The sequence below is a fragment of the Chionomys nivalis genome, chromosome X, assembly GCF_950005125.1.
Source record: "Chionomys nivalis chromosome X, mChiNiv1.1, whole genome shotgun sequence".
NCBI lineage: Eukaryota > Metazoa > Chordata > Mammalia > Rodentia > Cricetidae > Chionomys > Chionomys nivalis.
Window position 1 is genome coordinate 60,696,487 of NC_080112.1, and position 10,505 is coordinate 60,706,991.

At 37.5% G+C, this 10,505-nt stretch overlaps 1 protein-coding gene across 1 annotated transcript in view; it reads right to left on the minus strand.

The window, feature by feature from the left end:
• LOC130867758 (melanoma-associated antigen B18-like) overlaps positions 1–10,505 on the minus strand; it is a 399,852-nt gene that overhangs the window by 158,626 nt on the left and 230,721 nt on the right. The gene's annotated exons all lie outside the window — the stretch shown is intronic.

Here is a 10,505-nt window from a genome sequence, read left to right on the forward strand (position 1 = left end):
TAGTTGTTATCTTAGGTAAGGTACTAGCTAGTTTTTATGTCAGCTTGGCAAAAGCTGGATTCATTTTGGAAGAGGGAAACTCAGTTGAGAAAATGTGCTGGCCAGAATGGCCTGTGAGCAAACTTGTGCTGCATTCTCTTGATTGACAGGTGGGAAGGCCCAGTTCAATGTGGGAGGTGTTACACCGGAGCTGTTGATCATCAGTACTCTAAGAAGTTATGCTGATCAAGCCATGAGGAGCAAGCCATCTAGTAAACATCATTCTACCATGGCTCTACATTAGCTCCTGCCTCCACATTGCTACTCCGTTTTAGTCTCTGCCCTTACTTTCCTCACTAAACTATTTCCTGAGAGTTTTAAGATGAAATAAACCCTTTCCTCCCCCACGTTCCTTTTGGTCGTGGCATTTTTTTTCACAGCAGTAGAAACCTAACAAGACAGGTCAGGCTGTGGTTCCCTGAAAAATTTTGATGCCTACGTACATGCATCATAATTTGTGCAATTAAGGGATAAATACTTGTTTCATTTTTAGTAATCTGGTTTATTTGCTCCTGTTCCAGAAATTCTCACCAATGTACTTATTTCCTTGGAGTCCTCTGAGTCTTTTTACATTTAATAGTATTTTAGCATTAGAAAACGACCTGTTTCAAGATTTGTAGTAAATCCATAGCTGTTGTGAGGACATTGCTTCAGATCTAAAAGGTACTCAAATGCCTGATTTGACACAAATCTACAGTTGGCATGTTGTTCAGAATGAAGTGGGAGAATACATACATACAAAGGGTAGTCCATGCACAGGAGCCTTTATCTGAGGATTGGGTAGACCTAGATGCCTCATCTGTATTTACTGACTTGTGGACAAGTACCGTGGTATTCCATCTGACTCTAGATCACTTGGTTCATGGGAAGGACAAATGGCCACAGTAGTATTTTCTGTCTGCTTCTGTGGTAGGATATTTGACTAAAACAGCTAAAACCAGTCAAAATGATGCTCTCTGGAACAGAAATGCAGTTCCTTTGAGCCAGGGATTTTTACAAGGCACCAAGAGTAGTCCAGAAGCTCTCCCTGTGGGCACTGGCATTATAACAAAAGTCTTTATGGTCTGCTTATTGTTAGGACTAGCAGAATGTTTCTGAGCCCCAAGACTCAGTCTTAAGCTACTGTTCTTTCTGTCTTCATGCCTTACTACCTGCTATGTTGCTTGAAGTTATAGTAGGGGTAGTGAAAACAATACCTTGACTTTCCTGGCTGATTCTATGTTGTGCTTTAGTTTCCTATCTTCAAGTACCTATATAGATAGTCTCAGGTCACACACATACAATGACTGGCTGTGATGTGGTTTGAAATCCCAACCCACTCCACTGAGCTTCCAGTTGCTTCTTCATCTAGTCAGTCTAAAGGCTCTGTCTGTGAGCTCCAGTAGGAGGATCTGGCTCTGGCTGGGAGGAATCTAAGTACAGAACTGCCTGCCCTTGAAGCATAGTCCTTGACCTGCTATACTAAGACTAGGCACCCTGCCGGTTTAAATTGAAGAAGAAGAGATATAGGCAGTCCAGATCACGACCCTAAAATTGATCCAGAGACTCAAACTGGTGTTACTTGAATGGGTCAAGGGCTCTGTGTGGCACTAGTATTCATTATCACGGACTTAGTACTGAGAGTCAAGTCAAAATTTTGGGCTAACTTCCCTCAGCCTCGCTCTAGTGAAAGGCATCTTTCCCCAAACCACACTTCTTACCTTTTTCAATGCATCCTTTAGTTTTTCTACGAAAGTCAGAAACTATCGTTTCTCACCTGACTTCTTAGTTTTGGTGAAGGTTAGGGAATGAATAGCTGTTCCAGTTGGTATCTGTGTGCTGAAGTAATTGCTGAAGCATTTTACCTAGAAGCCATTTTGGATCTCATACATTATATCTTGACTGCAGTTTTTGCTTTTTTCACTCCTCCCAGTTCCTCCCTCCCACCTCCAGTCTCCCCCAGATCCAGTCCTCCTCCCCTCTATATCTCTCCAAAAGTAGAGAAGGTTTCCCAGGAATGTCAACTGAACATAGCATAACAAGATGCACTAAGACTAGGTCAAACCCTTCTATCAAGGCTGGATGAGGCAACCCAATAGGAGGAAAAGGGTCCCAAGAGCAAGTAAAAATATCAGAGACATCTCCACTCCCACTGTTAGAAGTTCCACAAACACCGCAAACTACACCATGTATGTGGAGGACCTAGCTCAGACCCATGCAGGCTCCGTGTTTGTCGCTTCAGTCTCTATGAGTCCCTACAAGCCCTATTTAGTTGATTCTGTAAGCTGTGTTCTAGTGGTGATACTTTAACCATTCAATTAACATAACACTTCATGCAGGTTTTGAAGTGCTGAGCAAACTGAAGATAATCATAACAAACAGAAAATATACACAGGTTTATTTATTTTTGTTTCAAAAGTATAAATACTTAAATCAAATATTTCGCTTTATATCCATGATGACTTTGTTCAGAAAATAGTTTTCCAAGGCAAAATTCACCAACTAAGTAGCTTCTCTTTATTCTGATTTTTAACTATCTGACTAGACTTCATCAAATTAAGATACTGATAAAAAATTCTATGACATTGGTAAATGATAAGTGATTTTTGTTCACTATATATATATATAAAATATATATATATACATATATATACATAAAACAACCCAGTGAAAATAAAATGGACAAAAGAATAAGAACCTCAACAAAGAATATAAGTGGATGTCAGAATGCACAGATATAGATTATCAGTAGTCATTAGCAAATGAAAATTAAAACCACAAGAAATTATAAGTACATACACACTAGAATTTATAAAATTAAAATTTGGGTAGGGATATAGTTTATTGGTATGGCATGGAAACTTTAGTGTCTATGAGGAGATACTGACAGAAAAAATTGTAGATCTTGCTAGATGCTAGCCTAGCTCCAGGTTCAGTGAGAGGCTTGGTATCATGGGAAAATGCTGGAGAGCAATAGATTAGGATGCCCAGTGTATTTCCTGTGGCCTCTGTATGTACAGTGGTGAGTTCACCTCCATATACATATTCATAACACACACACACACTACATGATGAAATGTTAAGCTCCAGGCTGTAAAGATACACACAACAGCATAATTAATGCTTTAAAATAACTAAAGAAGAGAAATAGGTCCTCAGCACTAGACGCTAGTATTGTACTGAATAAAATACAGAAATTATTTGTGTAATTTTATAAAACATAGCTTTACAGGTTTCTATCTGGTGTATACATATAAATGTTAAGATTACATATGATATATATTCCATTCTCTATATATTAATATCCATATATCAATATAATATATTAATATCTCTATATTGTGTACGTTATATATATTACATATAATTTACCTTTAAGGTGAGAATTAAAGTGTTTTTTATTATGACATTTTAATAAAGGCCCTAGATAATACATTAAAATGAGAGAAAAATAAGATGGGGAATAAGGTGGGTAGGTGTAGCAAGTAAAAAAAAGTGAAATATTCAAAACATGCAGATACCATGATCATTTTCAAGTGATTCACTCTGTAGTCATATCTGTATTGGAATTTGCTATGTAAACCAAGCTGGCCTCAACCTCAAAGATCTACCTGTCTCTGCCTCCCAAGTGATGGAATCAAAGGCAGACACTATTCGCTGGCTTATGAAAACTTTTAACAGTATTTTTAATAATTATGGAGTGTGTCTGTGTGGGAAAATAAGCAAACCAACAAGCTGAAAACTTAGGAATAAAGCAGGATAAACATTGCATATGATGATTTTAAATAGTTCCATACTGTAATGGGAGCTATAATGGAGGATAAACTTCATGTTAAAATGGAATATTTTACTGCTGAGTAGTACTCTAATATGTATATATTCCATACTTTCTTCATCCATTCTTCCATTGAAGGACATCTAGGTTGTTTCCAGGTTCTGGCTATTACGAACAATGCTGCTATGAACATAGTTGAGCATATACTTTTGTTGTATGTTTGGGCATCTCTTGGGTATATTCCCAATAGTGGTATTGCTGGGTCGAGAGGTAGGTTGAACCCGACTTTCCTGAGAAACCGCCACACTGCTTTCCAAAGTGGTTGCACAAGTTTGCATTCCCACCAGCAATGGATGAGTGTAAAAAACAATGACTTTTTGAATTTTGCATACAAATGGACGGAAACTGAAAACACTATCCTGAGTGAGGTAAGCCAGACCCAAAAAGAGGAACATGGGATGTACTCACTCATATTTGGTTTCTAGCCATAAAGGACATTGAGACTATAATTCGTGATTCTAGAGAAGCTAAATAAGAAGGTGAACCCAAAGAAAAACATATAAGCATCCCCCTGAATATTAACCTTCATCAGGCGATGAAAGAAGACAGAGACAGAGACCAACATTGGAGCACTGGACTGAAGTCTCACGATCCAAAGGAGGAGCAGAAGGAGAGTGAGCACAAGCAAGGAACTCAGGACTGCGAGGGGTGCACCCACACACTGAGGCAATGGGGATTTCTATTGGGAACTCACCAAGGCCAGCTGGCCGGGGACTGAAAAAGCATGGGACAAAACCGGTCTCGCTGAACATAATGGACAATGAGGACTATTGAGAACTGAAGAACAATGGCAATGGGTTCTTGATCCTATTGCACGTAATGGCTTTGTGGGAGCCCAGGTAGTTTGGATGCTCACCTTAATAGACCTGGATGGAGGTGGGTGGTCCTTGGACCTCCCACAGGGCAGAGAAACCTGCTTGCTCTTTGGGCTGAGGAGGAAGGAAGACTTGATTGGGGGAGGGGGAGGGAATGGGAGGTGGTGGCGGGGAAGAGGCAGAAATCTTTAATAATTAAATAAATTAATTAATAAAAAAAGAGGAAAAAAATGGAATATTTTAATTTAATATGTATATAAAATTCTAAATAATGGATAATCATAAGGCATGTTTTGTTGCAAATGAACAGAATTGAATAGAGCTCAAAGTAAACCACTTGAGGATAGGGGATTTTAAATGTATGGTAGTAACCATAACATTTTTTTGGCAACCGTTCTGTTCAGTGGAAACACATAGACTACCACTATGAGTTCACAGTTGTGTTTTGTTGGGCTGTATAACCAGGGGTAATGGTACAACAGACTTAGAGGGAACAATAATCAGTCAAATGCATCATGACTCCACATATCCCATCTGGCTATTTAGTACCATTGAATCTATAATAGTATTTAAATGAGTGATTTCCATGAATTCAGGATTAATTTCGCTTTAAGCCTAAATCATAATGATTATCTGTGCATGCATTTTCTTTATTCTACAAGCTATAATTTAGCATAAAAAAGAAGAATAATTTTCCCAATATTTCTGCATTTACAGGAGTCACATCACAAATGACCTCTGGTACATCATCAGATTTCTAGCTTCTCAGTATCTCCCTGTATAACCTTTCCAGAGAGCAATAGAAGAAATTAATATGTGAAGCTTAATATCTTTGATGTTGTCTGTAAGAAATGGGGGGAAAAAGCTTAAGAAGAGCATATTTGAGCCACTTCAGAGAAAAGCACATTTTATATAAAAGCCTGTAATGCAGCTTAAAGATTAGCAAAATGTCCAGGAGATCCTCTAATATGTGCTAGAAATGGAAGGTTGCACTAACGTTACTCATGCGGTGGCAATTCCTTTGTTAAAAGGCTTTCCACCTGAATGGGTATGCCCTTTGCTTACCATCAGAGGCCCCCCTATACTAGGAGCTCATGTTCATTCCACAATGCTGACCGGGAGACAGATATAACTTTGATTTTGGTGGGAGACTACATCTTGTTTTTATTTTAGAAATGGAATATAATATGTAAACTTACTCAGTCCTTTGTTGTTCTTGGGCATTACTGTCAGGATTAGGAATATCCTTACACTATTCAGAAACTTCTATTACAAGAAGCATGTGGTGTGGGACAGAACATCCCCAATCTAATTTCAAAATTTCCATGGTTGCTGCAAATTACTCTGGGCAGAAGAAATGGTAGCAAAGTTCCCATGAAAATATCATTTTAAATGTCACAGAATCATTAAGGTTTGTAACAAAAATTTCTTTTTCCTGATATAAGCAAGTAGAGAAGCTCTATAAATTCTCTGTCTCCTGCCTGATGCCTTCACAAGCAATTAATTATAAATGAATAGACTGAGGGAAAGGAAAAGATTAGCATAATCCCTCCATTATTTGAAAAATAAAAACTAATGAGAAATTGAAACAATATGTTAGAGTCATTAAGCAGGTCTTTTGGAAATAATGAAAACTGGGGTGAGAGAAAGACTTCACAGTGAGAATCTAGTCATACTTTTTTTTGTTTAAACATTTTACAAAGGTATTACATGTATTCAGAAAATACATGTCTTAAGGGTAAACCTTGGTGTATTTTTATAAAACATATCCTTGTTTCTATTTCAAAGATCGGCATGTAGAATGTAACTAGTTCTTTTGACATTGCCCTCATGCCCACTTCCAGAAGCTAAATGTTAAAGCAATAACCACCCTTGATTTCTAACAACGTGGTCTAGTATGGTATTATCTGGAACTTCACATATATGGAGTTAAAGAATGTGTAGTCTCAGTATGGCTTTTTTCCTCAAATATTATGTTGACATTTTTCTGTATTCCCTTTGTATTATTTTTGATTTCAAATCTACTTTAGTCTGATACTGATGTGGTCACACCTCCTTTTATTTGTATGTCCTTTGGGGGAGTCTTGTTAAAAATACCCAGTTAAGTGTTTCTTCTTCTTCTTTTTTTGTTTTGGTTTTTCGAGACAGGGTTTCTCTGTGGTTTTGGAGCCTGTCCTGGAACTAGCTCTTGTAGACCAAGCTGGTCTCAAACTCACAGAGATCGGCCTGCCTCTGCCTCCCAAGTGCTGGGATTAAAGGCGTGCGACACCACCGCCCGGCCTTAAGTGCTTCTTTTTTATTCAACTCTTTTACTTAGAGAAGTTAGTCCATTATTGAGAGATAAGTTCTTATAACAGCTAGATTTAAATGATTTCTAATTCTTTCATAATCCTTCCCCATCCATTAAAATATTCCTTCATGGTCTACTGGATTGTTCTAACAGTATTTTGATTCTTTGCTTATGGTTTTGGTTGGAAGAGTTTGTTTTTTTAAGTTGTGGTGATAATTCAAAATAATATTTTGAGAATTACTAGTTATTTTGAAATAACAGTAACATGCCATTATAATAGAAATGAAAGAGTCAGACAAAATATATAAAATGTCTGTTGGTGGTGCATTGTTTTAAAAGAACTAGGATAGTACTTATAAAGAGTAGAATGTCGTGGCAGTCTTTCTCCTAGTATCATGGTAGGTCCCATGCCTCATTAAACATTATTGGCACAAAAAATTCTCTCAGATATGTGCAGCCATATTGACCTATCATGTCCTTCCTCATGTCATACCTTAAACCCACGGCCATTAAGGATAACACAATATTATATGTTACCCACTGTTAAAATTAACTTACTATCCAAAACCAGCTTTAACCAGAAACAGGTGATATTACCTAAATGGAAAGTATTCTAATAAAGCAGAACTGTGTGTATTTCCTTCCACTGAATCTGTCTGAGTGGCACCTTATCCAGGTAAGCCTGTGAATAGGAGTTCAATGTCAGATTTTATCAGCTCAGAACTAGATCCCGGGCAGCATCTTGTGCTTGCCACACTTCAATCCAAAGTGAATGTGTTCTTAAACTACACTATTCTACCCAAGTTGGTAGAATGGTGACAGAAGTGATTGCTAAAAATGACACGGCTCAGGGATTAAGAGTATATAGACTGTTCTTCAAGAGGCCCTGAGTTCAATTCCCAGCAACCACATGGTGCCTCACAACCATGAGATTTGGTGCCCCCTTCTGGCCTGTAGGCATACGTGCAGACAGAACACTGTATATGTAATAAATAAATCTTTAAAAATTTAACTTTAAAAAATGACATTAAGCAAGGAAACTCAGGACGGCGAGGGGTGCACCCACACACTGAGGCAATGGGGATGATCTATCGGGAACTCACCAAGGCCAGCTGGCCGGGGACTGAAAAAGCATGGGACAAAACCGGTCTCGCTGAACATAATGGACAATGAGGACTACTGAGAACTGAAGAACAATGGCAATGGGTTCTTGATCCTATTGCATGTAATGGCTTTGTGGGAGCCCAGGTAGTTTGGATGCTCACCTTAATAGACCTGGATGGAGGTGGGTGGTCCTTGGACCTCCCACAGGGCAGAGAAACCTGCTTGCTCTTTGGGCTGAGGAGGAAGGAAGACTTGATTGGGGGAGGGGGAGGGAATGGGAGGTGGTGGCGGGGAAGAGGCAGAAATCTTTAATAATTAAATTAATTAATTAATAAAAAAATCAGCAAGAAAAAAAATAAAAAAATAAAAAAAATAAAAAATGACATTAAGCTGGATTATATCTGAATCTCATAGCTATATGGACTACAGTGTCAGTTGAATCAGGAGGGTAGATAGATATCCCCTGCATCTTGTCCAGTTCTGAGCTTGTTCCTGACTGAAACTTGAAACTTCCTAAAAGACCTCAGGTTTCATCTTTCAAAGCTGTTTTACAGTCTCTGTCTATAAGCTCTGGTATATGCTCAGAAGCTTCAGAATCTAGAGATATGTTGAATCACACTGCACTTAGTCTGGCACTTTGTGTAAAGACAAAGTTGTATCTCTTTGTATCCTTCTTCCTCATTTTATCCCGAATGCAAGAGACGTAGTTTAGTCGCTAGAAGTCTGGGATAGCACTGTCCTTAGCTATTGCCCTGCTTGAGGGAAAGAGCAGTCAATGAGTATCCTATCAAAAGTACCCATGAATCTCAAAAGCTGTACTTCAGCTCACCAGACTCCCCTCTAGAATCTATAGGCAGTCATAAGACGCAGGAGTGAGACAGTTTTTTTCAGGAATGTGGCCACTGGTAGGTTGCACATGCTCCACTTGTCAGCCCTGCACTGATGTGTACAGTGGCAATACTAAATAAACTCAGTAGATGTGTTTGTGAGAGGGACCTTGGCAGAGTTATAGGACAATGAAGTGGATATGATCAAAATTCATTATTCCCAACACCAAGGAGGCAGAGGAAAACAGATCTGTGTGAATTTGAGACCACTCTGGTCTACATCATAAGTTCCAGGAGAGCCAAGGCTACAAAGAAGGACCCTGATGATAATAGTAGTAGTAGTAGTAGTAGTAGTAGTAATGAGAAGAAATTAAAAGTAAAAATCATCCAACAATATGTGGCTGTCAATAAACTCACTTTACCCCTAAGAATACACACAGACTTAAAGTGAAAAGATGCAGTACTCTTCTATGTAAAAGGAAAGGGAGTTCTTAAATATAAAATTGTTATAATAGAGTTAATTACCATAACCACATGAGTTTCAATCATTCAAGGGTACAAAGAAGGCTCAATATATACAAATAAGTTAATATAACACATATACTAATAGTCTCTAGAAAAAAAATATGTGATTATCCAAAACGCCATTGATAGAGCATTTGACAAAGTCCACCAACCCTTCATAATAAAATACTGGAAGAAACTAAAACTAGAAATAACATACCTCACCATAATAAAGGCTACATTTCAAAAACCTGTATCCAACTTCATACTGAATGGAAAATCAGACAGCATTCCTAATAACATCAGGAAACAGACAAAAATACCTACTTTTTATATCCTTACTGAATTATTTAAAATGACTATATAATCAAAAGCATTGTATAAAGCAGACACCTTGGCTCAGACATGGACACTCAGCACTTGGAGATTGAGCAAGGTGCTCATTGTGGATTTGAGAAAAGTCTAGGTTACAGAGTAAGATCCCATCTGAAATAAAGCAGTTAGCTACAGATTTATATTTTCGGTTGTGAGCCTAGCCTTTAACGGCTGAGTCATCTCTCCAGCCCTAGCTACAGATTTAATACAATTTCTATCAAAGTATTTCACATAAATAGGAAAAAAATCTGAAAACTCAGATGAACAAAACCTCAGTGTAATCAAAGGACTCATGAGAGAAAATGTTGAATGCTGGAAGTTTCACAGTACATGAAAATGTGCTACAAAATTGTAGTAATCAAGATGGTATACTATTTGTATTAATAAAGCAAACACATGCACCAAGGGAACAGAATATAAAATTCTAGAAATTAGTTTATATTCACAGTCAATTGATTTTTTTATATGAGCCAAAATATATAGTAGATAATGTATAGTTCTAATAGTGCCAACAGAATTACATATTCATATGAAGAATAATAAAACATTCTTTTTCATTTAATATGTGTATAAGTAATAATAATTACAGATAAAAGATTATGAATTGGTAAATAAGTTGTGGAACATGGGAGAATTTGGAATGGTAGGAAGAGCATTATGGGAATACAGTGATCATATATGAAGTTCTCAAAAATAAGGAAGAAAAAGAAAAATGTATACAACTTTAAATTTTTTTT